At 39.1% G+C, this 22238-nt stretch overlaps 1 protein-coding gene across 1 annotated transcript in view; it reads left to right on the plus strand.

Moving 5' to 3' along the window:
• The window catches only part of MTUS2 (microtubule associated scaffold protein 2), a 732715-nt gene that overhangs the window by 359561 nt on the left and 350916 nt on the right, over positions 1-22238 (plus strand). The gene's annotated exons all lie outside the window — the stretch shown is intronic.

A 22238-nucleotide genomic window follows, 5' to 3' on the forward strand; every position in this document is an offset into this window, starting at 1 on the left:
TGACATGTTAGACATGGTGTCTCTGCTTGCTTCATCCAGAATCCTTCTGTGTATTGTCTTCACCCATTAGGTTGTAAGCTTTTACAGGACAGGAATTGTCTTTCTTTCCTCCCTCCCTTTCTTCCTTCCTTCCTTCTTTCCTTCCTTCCTTCCTTCCTTCCTTCCTTCCTTCCTTCCTTCCTTCCTTCCTTCCTTCCTTCCTTCCTTCCTTCCTTCCTCCCTCCCTCTCTTCCTTCCTCCCTCCCTCCCTTCCTTCTGAACTTAGCATAGTGCTTGATACAAAGAAAGCAATAAATAAATATTTATTGAATTGATGGAAGATCACTTAGGCCTTAGGGACACATAGGCCAAGTGAGCCATTATATCTGACCAGTTCATTTCCTTGGAATAAAAAAAAGGAGGTGGCTAGTTGGCACAGTGAATAGAGCACTGGTCCTGGAGTCAGGACTTCAAATCTGGCCTTATACACTTAACACTTACTAGCTATGTGACCTTGGGCAAGTCGCTTAACCCCAATTACCCTGACTATCCCCCTCCAATAAGCAAAAAAAACAAATTTAAGGGGGAGGGCAGCTAGGTAGAGCAGTGAATAGATCACTGGCCATGGAGTCAGGAAGACCTGTGTTCAAATCTTGTCTCAGACACTTGACACTAGCTGTGTGACCTTGGGCAAGTCACTTAACCCTAATTGCCCTGCCCTTCCCCACTGCAAAACAACAACAACAAAAAAAAGGTTAGAAGGGTCCAGGGGAGGAAAGTAAAAGAAGGGAAGAGAGCACCTACACAAGAAGAGAGTATAAAGACTGCCCGGGTGGGGGTCAGGGGGAGGGCAGAAAGTAAAGGGAAGATAGATAGAGGTGCAAGAACAGAAGTTTAAGGGGTCTGAAGCCAGTGAGACCAAGGGCAGTGAGGTTCTTGTAGGTCTGGAGTGCAGAAAAACATTTATATTAGAAGGACCAGACTAGAAAGTGCGTGTTACAAGCACAGATGTAGTATACCTGGGGTTGAAGCTGGAGAAGTAGGTTCTGGAAGGGCTGTAATAGCCTTCCCAAACCCAACTCACCTGCAATCAGAAATCTGAAGTTTGAGTACCTGGCCTAGCTAAGATAGAATTGTTTGACTTGGAGGATTATATATCCTCAACATTTCTTTAATCTAAGGTGCCTGAATTTGATTTTTAGAACACTTTGATCACTTTATTTCAATATAGTTCCCTTTGTAATCCTATATATTTTCTCTTATGCATTTAAAAACATGATTCCGAGGAGTCTATAGGCTTAATTGGATCCATGGGGTCCATGACACACAAAAAGGCTAAAACCCCTTGATATCTAAGAAGAAATTTAGAACTAAGAGAGTAAGGCCTCTTTCACTGAATATTTTATATTTATGAGGATGATTAATTATTAAGGTCTTTGTAAACATCACAGTTTGGCCTTTAATCTCTTACATTTTAGTAACAAATCCTTTTTTTTACATTACAATTTTTATTTTTTTTTATTTTTAATTTATGAAATAAAAATAGCATTTCCATAACATAGTAGAATAATAAAAAGATGGTTTGAACATGAAACTGCAAATCTGTTAAGTAAAATCAAAATGGAGATGATTTTTTTTAAATATAAAAAGACTAAAGACCTTCATTTTTGTCAGTGTGTGATATAGAGTAGACATTTAATAAATGCAGTTGATGGACTGATTGGCAGATAGCCCATAACCTTTCTGAGGCACTCTTAGTAACATATCCTTAAAACAGCAACCACAAGCAACAACCTATAGGAATTCTGTACTGTTCATATCGCAGGGCAAGAAGTGGGAATAAGCCTGTGTCATCTGAAGATAAATTTGGGATAGTAATCCAAGTCAGGAGAAGTGCTCATATTCCTAAACCTGTGGGAAAAACAAAGGAGAGAAAAAATACTTGGAGACCAAATCTTGGTACTTATTCGTACAGGAAAGTTAGTAGTCATAGGAAGGAGTAATCTATCCCATCCTACTTAGATGCTGTAATGTTAATGGGATAGAATATCTTTCCTACCCTTTAATAGACCTCACATGGAGCCCATTAAGGGAGGCTTGCTTGTAGAAAGGCTTTCACACCTTTTGCTAATTTCTAATTAGGCATTGAGTCAGGAGGATTGTGATATATACATATATATATATATATATACATACATACACACATACATACATACATACAGACAGACATACATATATACTCTCAGTTGGTATTTTGCTTTGAGGGGCTCGCTTATTAGAAGGATCTTGGGATTCCCTGGTAGAGATCCTGAGTGGCCATTATGTCCAGAGCTCCCCGACTGCTCAGATATAAAGACTTTCGCCATCCAGGGATGTATGTAAAATATATAGCAATGTTGCTTTGATTGGGGCAGTCAGAGCCCTGTCTGTTTGTCTTTATTTCTCTGCTTGTATTTTCTCTGTTTGTATTTTCTCTGAAGTTCAGGGTGATGACTTTTCTCCTGAACTAGTGAATGTAATTTAAAAAAGATTGTTGACCCCCTAAACAGCTATCTTTCCTAGAAAAGCAGATCTAAGAACCTGTGCTAACAGCCATCCTGGGTATGCCAGTGTGGTTGCTGCTACAGATGCTCATAGGGATATGATCTCATCCATATGGATATTCCCTCCAACAACACAAGCTACGACCCATCCATGCCTGCCAATGCTCTGATACCTTGGTCTACATCCTCCTGCAAGTTTTCTGGGAATGGGGAGTCCTTGCTCGATCTTGATATCACCAATGAAGTACATGGGCTATTCATCAGTTATCCCTCCCTCTCATCTCATGACCAGACCATTTTCTTTTGTTCAGTTTCACTACTCTAGTACTTTTTTTTCTTGACCTATCAGTAGTGAAACTGATCATTAATTTCTTTAAATCTTTACTGAAGATCTTCTTTGCAATGGTCCATAGCATTCTCACTCCCACCATACCTTTCCCAAATCATATGATCTCTTAAACATTGGGAAGTAGATGCTATTTATTTTAAACTCTTTTCAGGAAGGCATCGTGGAGCCCCAGATCTGTTTTCCTGTCACCAAAGCACTATGCACAGATGAAGCACTTGATGTTTTTCATTTAATTGTTTGGTCATCAAAGCCCTGCTAAAGTTGATGGGAACCCAGATGGCCCCCTTCTGCTACAGTTGAAAGTTTAAGATTGCTGTTGAATTTAGATAAATGGGATGAAACCTGGTTGGATGGATACAGTCAGGTAAAGAAAAAAAAAAGTACTGGAGTAGTGAAACTGAACTCAGAAAGAACCCATGGTTCTTGCTCTGCCATTTACAAGCTGTACAAACATAGCAAACCATTTAGCCTCAGTGAGCCTCAGTTTCCTCATCTGTAAAATGGAGATGATAATACCTGCAATGCTTGTGTCACAGGGTTGTTGTGAGACCAAAATGAGAAAGTGTATATAAAGTACTTTGCACATTTTGAATTGCTACATAAAATTAATCATTACTTAAATGATGCCTTGGTTCTTCTAGTCCAGAAGAGAAATCTTTTTCTGGTGGCTTAAGTCTGGTACACTGCTATGATCTCCCAAGACATATCTGATGCTGAGAATATTTCTGCAGAAGCATCTTACTGACTCACTGATCTTGAATATTTCTATGGATTTTTTCTTGACCATTAATAGTATTAATGTTCACTAAATAGAGAAGACATACTTATGTAAATCTTTATGATTTTAGTGATTATTAGAATATTGCCACAACCAAGGCAGAATGTATAAGACCAGGTTACAGTTTGGTGGTCTAAGCCAATGGCTCTGTAAGTATGATCTGGGGACTTCCAAAGGCCCCTTACATCGTCTTTGGGAAGGTCCTGAAACTATTTTCATAATAATACTAAAATGTTTTAATTTCTAATATGATAAATATCAATAGATATAACCCACATAAAAGTTATTTTGGGGGTCCTCAATAATTTTTAAGTGTATAAGCAGGTACCGAGACCAACAAACTTGAAAACCTCAGGGTTAGACCATTTCTGATGCCCTACTTTCACATGCTATAGTTTTGAGGTGCTACAACTATTTTCCTAAATATCACAGGTGTAAATCTCACCCCCTAGAGACCCACTATTGGTTCAGGATGCATGAAAGGACAGGGAAGAGACATTTGTTCACATGATCAAGAGCCCTTTTCTGGATATTTTTAGTATTGTGGTGAGTGAAAAACGAAATGACTGAGGAAAAAAGGTTAGATCTTTTGAGCATACGGATTTATAAAGCAGTGCATGACAGTTGCCCAAAAAACTGAGGCAAGGCCTCCTCAGCTTAGGCCTGAACCTCAAATACTTTAAAAACAATCAGATAAGGTCAATTAATTAAAAGGAAACAATACAAGATTAAGTAATATGATTTCTAGATGGAGAAAATATTGGGGACTTTCTAAGTTAGGAGATGAGTAAACCAGTGCAATTCCCTGAATTTAGAAAAAGAGGTGTCCCACTCCCCTGAAATATAGATCTATAAAGGAACATGGAAACAATAACTGATTTACTAGTATGAGATAAGTTTTCAGATAAGATAAATGGGTTGCTTGAGATGAATAGCTGTGAGAAAACTCTTTGCATCAGTCTGTGGATCTGACTGAGTTTCTGTTAAGCATAACCTAGGTCCTTGGTTAAGGGTCTCTAAGCTACAGGTAGAGGTGGTCCAGTGGTTAAGGGTCTCTAAGCTACAGGTAGAGGTGGTCCAGTGCCCCAGCTACACAGGGTTAGGTTCAAACAGTGCAGTAAGGTTTTCTTGCATTTCCCACAATTGAATAGTTTTCCCACAAGGCAGAAGTTGGATTAGACCCATAAAAGAATGGAAAAGGAACTAGTTCCAGAATTGAGTCACAGACGGGGTCAGTATGTTTCACTCAGTTCCCATAATTAACCATTTCTTGTCCAAATCCCTCAGTAGAAGCAACTCAGAATTTAAATTTTTTGTGACTTCTGAATACTAATTTTAAGAAGCAGATAGCTTAACTTGAAAAATATCAATTTAGCTTTAGTCATTGTTCAAAGGAAATCTCTTCTTTTCATGAAATCTGACTTACTGATATTAAATATTTCTATGGATTTTTTTCATTATATACTATCAACCAGATAGTAGGAAATGAAAGAAATCAATGTACAAATGAATTGGGACGTGGAATCCTAATCAAGCATTAAAATTTCACACTCTTAAAATTTTTACTAAAATATGTATACTTTTGTGAAAGGCTGACAGTTTGAAACAGGTGAATATAATTTCAACTTAAAATTCATGGATATTGCTTTCCCAGGAGTTTTAATAATAATAACTGAGATTTAAAGAGCACTTTAAAAATTGAAGCCATTTATTTACATTATGTCATTTGAGTCTCACAAGAGCCCTATGAAATAAGTGCTAAAAATATTGTTCTCATCCCTCCTAGCTCTGTCTTATTGATTAGGAAGCTGAGGCATAAAGAGATTTAATGACTTGGTCATGGTCATAGAGTATTAGGAGAAGGTTTCAAAGCCAAGTTGTTCCTAACTCCTAATCCTATACAATTTCTAGTCAATCTATCAATAGACAAGGAAGGGAGGGAAGGGGATAAGCATTTATTTAGTGCTTTCTTTGTGGCTAGTATTATCCCATTTGATCCTCACAACAACCCCACAGTGTACATGCTATTCTATCTCCATTTTACACTTGAAGAAACTAAGGCAGATAGGTTAAGTGACTTGCCCAAGGTTACATAGCTAGTAAGTGTCTGAGGCTGGATTTGCACTCAGATCTTCCTGACTCCAGGCTCAGCACTCTATCCATTGTGCTACTGCCTAGCTTCCTACTGTGTGCTAGGTACCATGCTTGGTTCTAGAGATATGAAGATAAAATAAAACTGCCTTTCCCCTCAAAGAGCTTACATTTTATAAGATGATACAACATGCGCTTACACAAATTTCTCCAGGAATAAATAAAAGTTAATTTGTTTTTGTTGGAGGGAAGGCATTGCTAGTTGAGGGCATCAGGAAAGGCTTTGAGTAGCAGGTAGCTTTTGAGCTGAACTTGAAAGGAAATTAGGGATTCTGAGAAGCAGAAGTGAGAGAGGATGAAGGTTCTAGACATGAGGAGCAGTAAGTACAAAGACAAAGAAGCTAAGAAGTGGAGGACTGTGTGAATAATAGGAAGAAGGCTGATTTGGTTGGCCCTTAGAGAACATGAAGGGAAGTAATGTATGAGAAGCTTGCAAAGCTCATTTGGAGCCTGGTTATAAAGATGTTTAATCACAGACAGGAGTTTTTATTTGATCTTAGATCAAACCTAATAAGGCTGGTGGAAGGCTTAAATGAGAAAATTTATGTGAAGTGCTTCACAAACTTTAAAGTCCTAAATAAAAATTAGTTTTTATTGTAATAATAAACAACTTAAACAGAATAAATTTTTATTTGCCTCAGAAGAGTTGTTTGCAAAGTTTGTTTAGCTGCTGGTATAATGGCAGGTATCAACTGGAGTTTACTAAATGAGGTTTTTTTTTCCCCCAATTTATTTATTTATTTTTAGTTTTCAACATTAATTTCCACAAGATTTTGAGTTACAAATTTTTCTCCCCATCTTTTCCCTACCCCACCCCAAAAGTAGAGAGCCTATTGAATACCCCTTCCCCCAATTTGTTCTCTCTTATATCCTCCCTCATCCCCACCCCAACTTTCTAGTAGGGCAAGGTTGATTTCTATACCCAAGTGCCTGTATATCTTATTTCCCAGTTGCATGTAAAAAGAAATTTTTAAAATTGTTTTTAAAACTTTGAGTTCCAGATTTTTTCCCTTCTTCCCTCCTCACCCACCCCTACTGGGAAGATAAGCAATTCACTATAGATTGTACATGTGTAGTTACGCAGAACATTTCCATAGTAATTATATTTTGAAAGACTAACTGTAATTCGCTCCATCCTATCCTGCCCCCACGTATTCTATCTTCTCCTCTGACCCTGTCCCTTTTCAAAAGTGTTTGCTTATAACTACCTTCTCCCTCAATCTGCCCTCCCTTCTATTATCCCCTCTCTTATTCTCTCCCTGCCTCCCATTTTCCTGTTGGGTAAGATACCCATATGAGTATGTATGTTATTCCCTCCTTAAGGCTGATTCAGTGAGAATAATTCCCTTTCATCTTCCTGCTCTTCCCTTCCATTGTAACAGTTTTCTCTTGCTTCTTTTATATAAGATAATTGACCCTAATCTATCTCTCCCTTTCTCCTTTTCCCAATATATTCCTCTCTCACCTCTTCATTTTATTTTTTGTGTATCATCCCTTCATATTCAACTCATCCTGTGCCTTTGTCTATGTATACATGTGCATAAATATATGCATACTCACATATATATTTATATATATACACCATCCTATACATACATATATATATATAATATATACATATATATTCCTTTCAACTGTCCTCATACTGAGAAAAGTCTTATGAATTACAATTATTGTTTTTCCATGGAGGAATGTAAGTAGTTAAACTTTAATAAGTTCCTTATGATTTCTTTTTCCTTTTTACCTGCTCATGCTTTTCTTATTTGAAAGTCAAATTTCTGTTCAGCTCTGTTTTTTTCATCAAGAATACTTGAAAGTCCTCTATTTCACTGAATGACCATATGTTCCCCTGAAGTATTATACTCAGTTTTTCTCAGTAGGTGATTCTTGGTTTTAGTCCAAGCCCTTTGATCCCTTAATGTAGAAGCTGCTAGGTCTTGTGTTATCCTGATTGTGTTTCCATAATACTCAAATTGTTTCTTCCTGACTGCTTGCAGTATTTTCTCCTTGGCCCGGAAACTCTGGAATTTGACTATAATATTCCTAGGAGTTTTCTCTTTTGGGGATCTTTTTCAAGAGGTGGATTCTTTCAGTTTCTATTTTGCCCTCTGGTTCTAAAATATCAGGGCAGTTCCTTGAGAATTTCTTGAAAGATGTTGTCTAGGCTCTTTTCTTGATCCTGGCTTTCAGCTAGTACAATAATTTTTAAATTATCTCTCCTAGATCTATTTTCCAGGTCAATGGTTTTTTCCAACGAGATATTTCACATTGCCTTCTATTTTTTCATTTGTTTGGATCTGTTTTATGGTATCTTGATTTCTCATAAAGTCATTAGTTTACATTTCCTCTAGTCTAATTTTGAAGGAATTATTCTCTTTAGTGAGTTTTTGAAATTCCTTTTCCATCTGGAAAATTTGGCTTTTTAAGGCATTCTTCTCCTCTTTGACTTTTTGGGCCTCTTTTAAAGCCATTTGAGTTAGTCTATTTTTTAAGGTGTCATTTTTTTCAATATTTTTTTAGGTTTCATTTAGGAGGTTTTTGACTCACTTCTCCTGATTTTCTTGTATCATTCTCATTTTTCTTCCCAATTTTTCCTCCACTTCTCTTACTTGATTTTTGAAATCCTTCTTGAGTTCCTCCATGGCCTGTAACCAATTCATATTTTTCTTGGAAGCTTTTGATGCAGGAGTTCTGACTTTGTTGTCTTCCTCCCATTCCATGCTTTGATCTTTTTTCGTCCCCAAAAAAGGATTCTATTGTCTGTTTGTGCTTTCTCTGCTTGCTCATATTGCAAGCCAATTACTTGACTTTTGAGCTCTTTGCCACGGTAGAACTCTGCTTCCCGATTGCAGAGAGCTGTGTCCCAAATTGCTGGGGTTTTTGCAGCTGCTGGAGCTATTAGGAGGGAGCCCTCTCTGAAGCCCCCACAAGCTCAAGCACACTGGCCACACACCCCAGGACCACCACCCAAGACCAAGATGCAGATCCAAGCAGGTTAAAGCAAGAACAATTACCCTCTGAATGGCTGCTTGGTTCCCCTACAATCTGCAGGCCAGGAGCTCTGTAGGCTGCCATGGTGCAGCAACTGCAGCTGCTGCCAACTCTGCCACTTCTCACCCCAGGGGCAGGGGCCAGACTACACTCTTCTCTACAGAGTTCCTTACTGCCTTTTACTTTCTTTTTGGCATTTATGGGTTGAGAAGTCTGGAAACCACTACAGCTGCTGGTGATTCACTCTCCTGAAGTCTGCCCTGGCTGCTGCTGGTTGGGGCCACCCTGGGCCAGAACCGCATAGCTCTCGTGGGACTGGCTCAGCTCCCAGCACACTGTGATAGACCCTTCCTGTCAGACTGCCAGGCTACCTTCAGTGGGAGATTTGTTTCTCTTTGTCACTTTGTGGGTTCTGTGCCTCTAAAATTTGTTTAGTCATTTTTTTACATGTATTGGAGGTAGTGGGAGCCAGAGCCGTGCAGTGGTCCTGTTTTTTACTCCACCATCTTGGCTCCACCATCCTGAGTAAAGTTTTGACATGATCAGATCTAAACTTAAAAAAAATCCATTTGGCCACTGTTTAGAGGATGGAACAGAGGGAAAAGAAACTTGAGACAAGCAGACAAAAGAGGAGGCTATTCCAAAAGACCAAGCAAGAAGTGATGGGGGCTTAAGCTAGTGGAGTGGAGTAGAGTAGAGTAGAGAAAAAGGGACACATGTAAGAGATTTTCTAGGGGTAGAGTCAACAATATTTGGCAACTTTTTGCTTATGTTGGGTTAAGTTAGAGTGAGAATGGGTTGTAAATCAGTTTGGCTAGAAGGATGATGGTGCCCCTGAAAAAAATAGAGAAGTTTGAAAGAACTTGGTGGGTTAGTGGAAAGATAATGAACTCTGTTTTGGTCATGTTGAGTTTGAGGTGCCTATGGGATATCCAATTGGAAATGTGCAAAAAGGAGTCAGTGGTGTGGGACTCCATCTTATGATGCTAACTCTGAGAGCTAGGATATTGAAGAGAATAAAAGAAAAGCATACATGCAATCTTGCCCTGTTAAAAGGCAATCAACATGGCCCAATGAAAAGAACATTAAACTTCAGATGAGGAACATGAGATTTCAAATGATTCCTAACTCAAATACTTATCATTCAGTGCCACAAGCAAAACCCTTAACCTCTCTAATGTTTAGTCTCCATATCTATGAAATACTGGTAATAACAATACCTAGATAGGTAGTTTAGTATTTATATAGTGTTTTAAGGTTTTAAAAGAGCTTTACATAGATTATCTCTTTTAATCTACAGTTTGATGTAGAGTCATGACAAGTCAACAAGCCCTTATTACGAATAGCACCTATTCTGTGCAAGGAGCTGTGCTAAGCAGTGGGGCTATACAAAGGGAACAGAAACAATTTTTGCTCTCGAGAAACTCACAATCTAATGGGGGAGACAGTATGAAAACAATGTTATACAAAGAAGATATAGATAGACACACATCTATATATCTGTATACATGTAACATGTATGTTACATGTGTGTGTGTTTTACACACACATACAAACACAGATGTATATGGGGTAATCTAAGAAAGAAGGCACTGACATTAAAGGGGCCAGGAAAGGCTTCATGTAGAAGGTTAAAATTTAAGCTAAAACTTGATGGAAGCCTAGAGGCCAAGAGGGAGAGAATTCAGAGCATGAGGGACAATGAAAAGGCATGGAGTTGAAAGATGGCATCTCTTTTACAACAAACAGTAAGGAAGTCAGTGTCACTGGATTGCAGGGTATGTGGAGGGGAGTAGGGTATAAGAATACTGGAAAGGGAAGAAGGCACCAGGTTATAAAGGCCAAAAAGAGGATTATCTGATCCTAGAGGTAATAGGGAGCCACAGGAGACTATAGAATAGGGAGGTGACATGCACTTGAGGAGGATCCCTTTGATTGCTGAATGGAGGAGGCAGCAATACTACCCAAAAACCTCCTGCAGCAGTACAGTCATGAGGCTCTGAGGACTAGCACCAGAATGGTGGCAGGGTCAAATGAGCAAAGGGCATGTTTATACGAGAAGTCACAAAGGTAGAATTGAAAGTACTTTGTAACTGATTGGGCATGAGCAGAGAGGAGTTGAGGATGACGTTTAGATTGGAAGCCTGGGAGACTGACGGGGTGATAGTGCCTGCCCTCAAAGAAGCTCACAGTTTAATGGGGGTAACAACATGAAAACAACTACATACAAATAAAATTTCAGTGTAGGGTAAAATGGAGATGAACTCAGAGGAAAGGCACTCTCATCAGGAGAAAGGGATTTCTGCACAATCGGCACCTGTGAATATGTCTCTATAGCACAGACTTTATAGTTCACTTTTAATGGTGTTGAATGTGAAACCTGCCAGCAGAGAGGCAGCTTCATGTCCAAATTTTAATGATCCGTGGAAAAAAGAGAGAGAAACCGGCAACCCTGACACAGAGCCTGGAGGGGAACACAAGACATGAATCTTCCAGTGAATAAAACTCTTCAAAGAACCGACTTGAAAATGTCACTTTCTTCCTAAATATAACTTGGGCTTCCATAACAACAGCTGCCTGCTGGTGTGCTGTGTACCCGGCAGCCCACAAGCTTTACTACTGACTACAACTCCTGATGCCTGTCACTGTATGCAGATAGGTTTGCCAGGAACTGTGCATCATCGTACGGGCGTCTTCATCCCCCAATCCTCAGCTGCAAGAGCACAAGAAAACAAAATACATAATTTACCATCTTGTCCCCATAAATATGCACGCCATTTTAGTATGTCTATATTGTATCTTCACAATTTGTACCAGCTTGGCAGTTGCATCTGAAAAAATTAACTAGCTCATAAAAATGTTTTATTAATTGGTTTTTGTCTACTCTTCAGTCTGCCATCCCTCACCTCCGCCATTGAATTCTTTGCTGAGAGGCACCCTGGTGCAATGGAATGAGCCTGGGATGTGGGGACAGACATGACCTGTGTTCAAATCCTGCCTCTCATTTTGCCATTGTTGGCAAGTTGCTTGATCCTCTCTAGACTCAGCTTCCTCATCTATAAAAGGAGAGGTACTACAACCTGGAGTGTTCCTCTCGTAAGGCTGTCAGGGATTAAATGAGATGATTTATGTGAAGTGCTCTGCAAACCTTCAAATTCTATAGAGATAATAGTTTGTATTATAACCAGAATAGATTTTTATTTACTCTGGAAGAGTTGTTTTTTTTTCCCAAAGCTTGTTGTATAATGGTGTTATCAACCCTTGTGTCCTAATAGAAATGTATGTATATGTGTGTGTGTGTGTGTGTACACACATATACATCTATATTTAAAGAGATATCTTTCTATTCATTCAGTTATTATTTTTAAAAGTGTGTCATCTTTCCATTGTTTTAGATATTTATGCATGTATCCAGATTTCTAGCAGTATTTATATAGGCAATAGAGAGTTAAGCTTATTTTGTGCACATATATGTAAATATATGTGTGTGTGTTTGTGTGTGTGTATGTATAGGATGTCCCCAAAAATCTTAAATAGTTTAATTTTAAACTTTAGTAGATTCAATAAGTATAGCTATAATTAATAGCTATAGTGCATATGGGTTCTTGAAACTTGCGTGAATTTCATTTATTATGCTAAATTACTGTGTAGTTTATTCCAATAAATCAATGTAAACTCGAATAGGAGACTTGCCTACTTTCAGTAAGGGCTTCAATGTAATTGCTACAATTTGTGAGTTTATGGAAAGATTAAAAGAAGAAGAATGAAAACATCTGCCAAGCCAAATATTTTGGCATTGAACGACAATGTTGAATTCTCTTGAAATCTTGAGATTTCATTCCCAGGAATCCTCTCCGTAGTCCCTTTGAAAACTGAAAACCAAGCATGAAAAACGTGTTTTCTAGAAATGAATTTAGTTTAATTAACTTACCTTAATATCTTATGAAAGCTGAATTATAATTCAGTACTTCCAAAAAATGAAATGACTGTTGTGATGTGGATTTTGAAGTTTACTGGTTAAAAACCAACTGTAATCATTTGACCTTTAACCACCAAAATTGAATGAGGATCCTCAAATTTAAATGTCATGACTATGACATATCAAAGCTGTCTCTCTATTTCCAGAAGAAGGCAGGCAATGGATTTTTGAGAGAACACATGAGGTTAGTTGGATCCTTGTTTCAATTCTCATTTTTAATAAAAGAATTCTAAATACACACAAGAGGACCCTTGTGATAAGGCTGTATTAACATAATTTTGTGGGATATGATGGCAGTTTTTAGTACTATGACTCTGATATTTAGTACAAAGGTTAAAAATCCCTGGATGCTGCAGACAGCTAGGAAGAAAGAGTATGAATATTCAGTTGCCTGAAAACACTAATTATTTCCCTGGGCTGTAAAAAGGCATGGAGACCTCTTTTGACCACTGCTGATTGTGTTTAATAGCCAGTATGGTTTGGCATATTGGGTGCTGGTTTAGACTTCTGGATAGGATAGTGAGTAAAAGTAAAAGGTGGAGGCAGGGAGAAATACACTGGAGAGAGCAAGTGCTCCCCCCACACACCCCAGTCACTCCCTGCCACATGCAAATGCAGAAGAGAAAAGAGAATGTAGATTAGTGGGTTTTGGGAGCTTTACAGAACAGTACTGGGGAACCAGAAGAAGGGAAAGAAGGGACTTTGAACATGGCCTCAGTCAGTGAAGTCAGTTCTGTGTGGGGTTGTAGGGTCAGGTTGATGCAAGTTACCCCTGATTGTGGAGTTGACCAGGGTGATTGATTATAAGTCGTGGGTCTTAGACCCACACCTCTTGAGTCATGATGATGAACTGACACTATAGTGCTTTGGTCTTGAACTCCTTAGAGTAAATTGGCATTTTCCAAGCTCTTATATAGTCTTTGCACAGAAAGTAGGGCACTTAAAGAGAAAATTGGGCTACAGAGCTTGGCAATCACTGTTTGTGGTACTTTTGTCCCTGATCTGTACCTGAGAACATTAGCCATTGACTATTGCTGACATTATGTGGTTAAATTCAGAATTGCTGACTTCATAAATGCACGTTGAACATTAGCCAGTGACTATGAGTGCTGTCAAAATTAAGTGCTTAGTGTTGACGTTGGCTGTGGTTCAGACTTTTGTGATGCCATCTATAGACATCAGGATGCCTAGAAAAGCATCATATACAGCTGTCACTCAACAAGTAATTCTGGATGATGGTTAAGTGCTTATAAAAGCACTTTATATTTTGCGACATGTTTTTCAATCATCTTTGATGAATTTTTTTCCAACACCCCAGTGAGGTAGGTGATTACCGTTAGCTTCATTTTATAATTGAGGAAACAGATTAAACAAATTGCCATTTCACATTCAGGGCTAGAGCACGGGTGAAAATTCACAATTCAGAATCAGCACATGGCTTAGCTCACTTGGCTTCACTTGCCCTGCTATCTTTCTATTACAGGACTGAAGCAAAAAAACCTGCAAGATTTCAATAGAGAAGGTGAGACTGACATCTGAAAACTGTCTTGCTGACAGCCAAAATATATATTCCAGCCATTTGAGGGTTGTGCCTTTGCTTCATTCTTCCCTTCCATCTTTCCTCCCCCATCCTCCGGGATTACTTTATTAGTGTTCAAAGCAGAATCTAGACTTCTTGAGAGGGAATCCTTTCACGCTGCTGCAATTTGAACTTTGCCAGAGGGAAAGAATTCTAATGTGTTACATCTCAGACACACGTTGGCTCACTCTCTTTATTTCTTACATGCACTGATTTATGCAATACTATCTTTATTAGCATGAGACAATAAAACCACTGGTAATTATCATTTGTGTCTACGTGATTGTAAATAAAGAATGGCAATGACTAATGTCCCTTCCCAGTCGTGCACATGTAAAAGCTGCCATTTTGTTTGTAGCCATAGCTATTGTTTAGAATACCCAATGCAGTTGTTGATGCTGCCCCCTAGTGGAAAGGGCCCAGGATTTGTATTCAAATCTCAGCTTGACTCCTTACTCTGGGTGTTAACATGAGTGGTCGACTATGCCTTGAGGCCTCACTTTTCTCATATACAAAGTGAGAGGTTTAGAATAAATGATTTTCCTTTCTGCTCTAAATCTGTGATTCTACCACACTGTCCCTACTCAGTAAACTCTGGTGGCTCCCTATCACCTCTAGGATCAAAATATAAAATCCTCTGTTTGGCTTTTAAAACTCTTGGCAACCTCCACTCTGACCTTGACCTTTCCAGTCTTTTTACATCTTATTCCCCGCTCCCCGTCCCATGTCTGAAATTTGGTCCCTCCTCAGTTCTCAGCTCCACTTCAAGCTTTCTCTGGCTTCCTTCAAGTCGCAGCTAGCACCCCGCCTTCCACAGGAAGTCTCTCCTGATGATCTCTCTAATTCTAGTGTCTTTCTTCTGTTGATTATTTCCTTCTCTCTCCCTCCTCCCCCACCCCATATAGCTTGTTTTGTGTATGGTTTTTGGCTCTGCAAGAGCAGGTCCTGTCTTTTGCCTTTCTTTGTGTCTCTAGCACTTGGGACAGAGCCCTGGCACACAGTGTCTGACTCTTCATGACCCCATGGGGAGTTTTCTTGGCAAAGATACTGGGGTGTTTTGCCATTTCCTTCTCCACCTCATTTTATAGATGAAGAAACTGAAGCAAACAGGGTTAAGTGACTTGTCCAGGGTCACACAGCCAGCTTGAACTCATGAAGACGTCTTCCTGACTCCAGGCCCTGCACTCTATTCACTTTGCCACCACCTGCCATATTGTTGGTGCTTAATAAATCCTTACTGACTGAGTCTCTGTGGTCTTTCTGAAGCCCTTGATAATAAAAAGCTTGCTATTCCCAGTTTGCATTCAAGGGTCATGGCAGGGGGATAAACTAAGCTCTGCTAAAGCCAGAACTTGCTTAAGTCTCATGAAACAGCAGGCATGATGAACAGAACTAGATTGAATGCCAAGAGCATTTTATATGTGTGTTGCATTTCATACTTTTCACAACACTGACAAATCCACCACCTCCTTTGGATGTGTCAGCAGCACCTGGAGAAGGTAGGGGTCACTACACTGGATTTTGAGGGTGAAGAACAGTCTTGATCATTCCCTGGGAGAGAGAAGACAACAGTTTACAGTCTAATGGGAGAAAAGAAACACACTTAATGGTCAGCATAGTTAGGTTTAGAGAAAAACAATTTTTTTTCAAGAGGGGGAAAGGAAACGTATTAGAACAAGGGTTGTACTTGGGGGATAGAAAGTAGTTGAAATTAGTTTGTGTTTCGTAGGGGGTTAGTACATAGTTATTAACCTAACAGTATAGATTAGATTTCAGGAAAGATTTTGTTTTTGAAATTATATTCAACCAGGGACATTGTTAATTCCCAGACAGCCTTTTTTCACTTGGACCATTCATATGTATGCATGGATTTTACTTAAATATCTTTAAAAGGATAAAGAGAAGGTCACTTTATACCCTCTAAATGTCAATTTTCTCATATGTAAAAATGAGAGGGGTTGGATCATATGACCAGTATGGTCCTTCTAACTCTCAATCTACTTCCATGATTCCTAAACACAAAAAAACTGACAATAAATTGACCCACCTCTTGAACTGTTAGACAAATCAAATAGAATAATTGAGTTTACCAGCTTTGAAGTGTTTTTTGTGGGTTTTTTTTTGTTAGCTTGTCTTTTACTTGAATTATTTGGGTAATTGTGACTGTGTGGCTCTGATAGCCACAAAATGTGTATACTCTAGTAAAAGAGATGGCACCAGCAGGAGTGAACTAATCCTCAGGTAACATGGCCTATACATACACACACATATTATATATATATATATATATATATATATATATATATATATATATATATATATATATATATACACATATATTTATTTATTTATTTTTTACTTTTTGGAGGGCAGTTGGGGTTAAGTGACTTGCCCAAGGTCACACAGCTAGTTTTTGTGTTAAGTGTCTGAAGCCAGATTTGAATCAGGTTCTCCTGACTCCAGGACTGGTGCTCTAGTCTCTGTGCCACCTAGCTGCCCCAATATATATTTATTAATGAGGAAATATTGGTCACCTTCTCTTTATAGAACACTCTTCTAGTTGCTATGTGTCCCATTAATAGAATGTCCAACAAGACATCCCCAAATATGCACATTGTAAAGGTATGATACGGAGGGTTAACAATGCCTCTCAAGCACATTTGGGTGCATGCCAACCTCCACCTATTTGTTTGCTATTGACTCATCTCCTTATTAATTCTCTTTCTCTCTCTCTCTATTGGGTCAAAGGAAATCTAGTAGGCATGCTGTGGAACATCCTGAGAAAATGCCAAAATTATAGATTTCTCTAATTGTCTCAGTCCCAACCTGAAATAAATGGGGGAAATATTTTCTCTGAAATCCTGGCTTCTCCTCTCTAAATCTTTAACCTTTTACTAATAGGCACAATTGTTCTCGTATTGTTTCAGTAATGTCTGACTCTTGGTGACCCCACATTGGGTTTTCTTGGCAAGATACTGGAGTGGTTTGTCATTTACTTCTCCAATTCCTTTAACAGATGAGGAAACTTGAGGGTGAAGTGACTTGCCCAGGGTCACACAGATAGTAAGTGTCTGAGGATAGATTTGAACTCATGAAGAGGAGTTTTTCTGACTCTAAGCTTGGCACTCTATCCACTGTGCCACCTAGCTTCTCTATAGGCTTCCCAATAGTGATAGATATCCCTATTGATGGCTATGTAATTTATTAGCAGCATCAAGAAACATAAAATGTGGATACACATTTAAAGAATACTTGGCTCATTCTCCAAGGGGAAAGAAGAATTGTTGACTCAATCTTAATTTTACCAAGTGCTAAAACTGTCCAGTTCATCCTGATCTTAGTTTCAGGCCACACCTTCCATTTCCCTGTCTTCACTCCACATGCTCTCTGTTCCAGAAGCTCATTTGCTTACATCCAACCCTTAGCTTTTTGCCTCCTTATGTAGTTTTACTAAACTCAGGGTGAAGTCTCTCTCAAAGCAAATAAGAACCCTCACACAGCCAGCTTTTCTGAATGCCTGTAAGGATATGCTATATATATATATATATATATATATATATATATATACATATATATATATATCCCAAGGATATGCTATACTTCTGAGATGGTCTTCAAAATCTCCAGGATCATGGGGAGATTTTCTTTTCTTTCTTTTTTTTAAGCAATTGGGGTTAAGTAACTTGCTCAAGGTTACACAGCCAGTTATTGTGGTGCTAAGTATCTGAGCCTGGATTTGATCCCCAGGTCATCCCGACACTGGGGCTGGTGCTCTTACTTGCTGTGCTACCTGGCCGCCCTGGGAGATTTTCTAAAGTCCCTGTGATCCCAGAGGGCCACTCAAAGTCTCTGTTATCTTACATCTTGGCAACCTGGGACCATAATAGCATTAGTCAGTATCTGCCCATTCCCATAGTTTCTATTTTTGCTGAATCATTTGCAATTGCTTCTTTACTGAAACTTAGAAATCTGACCAGTGGATGAGTATTTAGTTCTACCCAGGGCCTCATCTCATCTCATGTAACAAATAGAATTTCCTCTCTGTTGCATTATACTGATAGAATGTAAACTTCCTGAGGGCAGGAATGATTTCATTTTTGCTGTTGTTTCCCAAAAATGTAGTGCAGTTCCTGGAACATAGCAGGCACTAATAAATGAATATTGGTTGATTGATGGTTATTTTGTATATTCTCTTAAGAAGTGACATTAGTAGCAGCAACCCTGAGGACAGTTGCATCAATCCCTCACACAAGCCCCTTGCATCTGCCTTTTCCTTTGCAATCATCTTGTGAGTCCCAAAACTTATATACTTGTAAATGCCTCTCTGTCAGGTGATCCCTGAGCACCTCATTACCTAGTGAATGGTTATAAATTAGAAGAGATGCAGGAAGCCATTGTGGTGGCAGTGATTAAAAGTCACAGAGAGAGGAGTGAAGGATTACATAGAAAAGAAATTCATAGGAAAAAAAGCTAAGCAAGACAGTCAGAAAGGTGTTTCAAAGCTTTGGGAAGGTATTAGCATTGAAGAATGATATGACTGATTTAGCAGAGGGCAGAGGGTAATAAACTAGGATAGAATGAATTGAAGGAGAGGAAAATTTAGGATAAGTACAAAGAAGACTTTTCTTAATGAGGTCTACCAAAATGGAATGACCTCTCTAGGGAAGCTTTAAATCTGCCCCCCACGAGAACTAAAAACCTGAATCTAAATTGGATACACCGTAATAAAGTACAATTGCTATTTAATCTTTGTCCAAGTTTTCTCTCTTCCCCTGCTTTCCTATCCCCGGAGCTACCACAGGATGATTTTTAATTGGGCCCACCAAGTCCTACTGCCTGAGAGGGACACAAGGTCTTTCTAGTCCACTCTAGTCTGAACCTGGATCTTCTGGCCTGATCCCTTCTAAATCTGAACCCACACCCAGAGGGAGGTACCAGGTCACTCATTGTACATCTCTTCTTACCCACATATTCATGGACGTGGTATGATGGTAGGCTAAGTTGTCCCACTGACTTTGAGGAGGGGATGGAATGATGTATATCTTCACTTATAGTTTGAAAATGGCCCCTTGTTTGGCTAAGAAGGTTCTGGTGGTCACCATCTGATGCTACATCTTCCATTTGCCTACTTCAAATCCATGGTGCATCATTTACATGGTATATTTTCCAGAGAGCATCATTTAATATCCCACTAGGCTATGAATCAAGAGACTAGGTTTTCAAATTTTTGCTTTTGTCAGTGGCCATTTGAAGAAAGTTGCGCTATCTCTCTGATAAGTGAGTGTTTTGCCTACCTGTGTAAAGTAGGGCACTGAGTCAGGAAAATCTGAAATCAAGTGCTTCCTCTGACTCCTACTAACTGTGAGACCCCAAACAAAGACACTTAATCTCTCAGTACCATAAGACTATAAATTATAAAACAAATGCTGAGTTGGGGCAGCTAGTGGCACAGTGGCTAGAGAGTTGGGCCTAGAGTTAAGAAGATGTGAGGTAAAATCTAGCCTCAGATACTCTCCCTGAGCAAGTCACTTAACTGCTGCCTGCCTCAGTTTCCCCTTTTGTTGAATGGGATAATAATAGCACTTACCTCCTGGGGTTATAAGGACAAAATGAGATATTTGTGGGGATAATAATAGCATCTATCTCCCAAGGTTGTGAGGAGATAATCAGATATTTGTAAAAGTGCTTTGAAAACCTTAAAGAGCTAGATAAATGCTAGTTATTATTATTATTGTCTATGACCTACATGGGGCATCTAAGGTGGCTCAGTGGATAAGAGTGCTGGACTGGGAATCAGGAAGACCTGAGTTCAAATCCAACCTCAGACACTTACTAGCTGTGCAACCCTGGACAAATCACTTCACCCCATTTGCCTCAATTTCCTCATTTGTAAAATGAGCTAGAGAAAGAAATGGCAAACCACTCCAAGAAAACCCCAAAGAGGTCACAGAGAGTCAGACATGACTGAAGCAAGTAAACAATAACATCAAATGATCTACATTGTAGAGGGGCTTTCCTGTGTCAGGAAATTTGCCATACTAGTCAAATCATAAGTCTAGAAATAAACATTTTATACATCTTAACCTCCATTGTAAGAATATTGCCAAATTAATTCAATCATAGAGCAAATATATCTTGAAGAACTGGAATGCTTAGGGAATGGAGACAGTATCTGTGGTGAATTGAATTTGACTGGTTAACTAGGCTAATTTTAAAAACCATCTCTGTTTTAAAAATTTTACCCTCATTGGAAACCTTTTAAAAATCCTTATTGTTTAGTCATTTTTCAGACATGTCCAACTCTTTGTAGCGCCTTTTTTCATTTTTCTTGGCAAAGATGCTAGAGTGGTTTGCTATTTCCTTCTCCAGATCATTTTACAGATGAGGAAATTGAAGCAAACAGGGTTAAGTCACTTTCCCAGGGTCACACAGTAGTAAGTGTCTGACACTGGATTTGAACTCAGGAAGAGAAGTCTTCCTGACTCCAGGCCCAGAATATCTTCTATAAGAAAACAGAGACCTGTGCTTAGATTCAGAAGGATGAGTTAAAATCCCACCTCAGCTGAACCTAACTGCATGACTCTGAGCAATTCATGTCCTCTATTAAGGCCTTAATCAGCTCCTTAGGATTTATCAATTAAGTCCTGGACTGTGGTAGGCCTTCACTGATTCAAACAGATGAAGGGGGTGCTCCCTCTGGGAGTTCCTCCTCCTGACCCACATCACAAGAGTCCCTCACCTATATTCATGTATATTTTCTAGCACAGCAAATAGGAATAAAGACTTACTTGATGAATCAAGACCTTGTAGTGTCTCTGGATAACTATTCTGAGTATGAACAACCATTATTGGACTGTCAACATAGGAACTGCAGATGATTGGGCTGAATTTTTCTTGATTCTGAAAGTGACCCTTGTACATATAGATGTTTACTGTCATCTTGTTTTTGCTGCTCTGCCCTAAAATGAAATATAGGTGGGAAGTCCAAGTATTTGGGCACTCTGGTTTTTTAGGTATTAAAGGTTTTATTATTCTTGGGAAAGTCCCATTCCTTAGAGGAAAAGAACACTAACAAGTGTGAGTGTTGTAATAGAATAAGCTCTCAATGCTGAATCAGTCTTGGGTTCCAGTGAAAGCTATGTCACTTGCTAGCTCTGTGACCTTGGACAAGTGTAATGGGAATGTAAATTTAAAGATCTCCCCTGCCCCTAGGCTAAAGTGCACCTGGAGCCTGGGGTGGGAGGCTTGTTTTTCAGTAGATACTTCTTGATTGGCCAGTGAGTCAATAAGGTTGTTACATTCTCTGAGCCAGGAGAAGGCTATATAAGCCCTGATGTGTAGCTTTGTTTTGGGGGCTCACTTTGAGAAGTGTTTTGTGATTTGATATGGATTCTGGGAAGCTGTTGTCCAGAGCCCCCCGGCTTTGAAAAACCCAGATGTTGAAACCCAGATGTTGATTTGGTATTGATGTAATGGTTGGACAGTTTGGAAAGCTGTCTACTTGATCTGTTTCTATCTTGATAATTCTGCCTGTATACTTTGAAGTTCAAGGTGCTGACCTTTTTCCCCTGAATGAGGTAAATGATATATGTTTGACTGATCAAAGTAAGCTTGTTAACCCATTTTGAGTTGCTTTCCTTTATCAAAGCAGATCCAAGAACCTGTGTGAGCTGCAACCCTGAGGAGGCTTGGGGTGCTTGTTGCCACAACAAGTCACTTAACTCTCCTTCCTTTCTCTATTAGAGAAAGTTGTGGGAGGCGAAATACAAGAAGAGAGGTAGGGGCAGCTAGGTGGTGAAGTGAGTAAAAGCACTGGATCAGTTCCCGCCCCAGATACTTAACACACACACACACACACACACACACACACACACACACACACACACACA

The sequence above is a fragment of the Petaurus breviceps genome, unplaced genomic scaffold (assembly GCF_028583685.1).
Source record: "Petaurus breviceps papuanus isolate PSGF00001 unplaced genomic scaffold, PetGlider_PUasm1.0 91133, whole genome shotgun sequence".
Taxonomy (NCBI): Eukaryota; Metazoa; Chordata; class Mammalia; order Diprotodontia; family Petauridae; genus Petaurus; species Petaurus breviceps.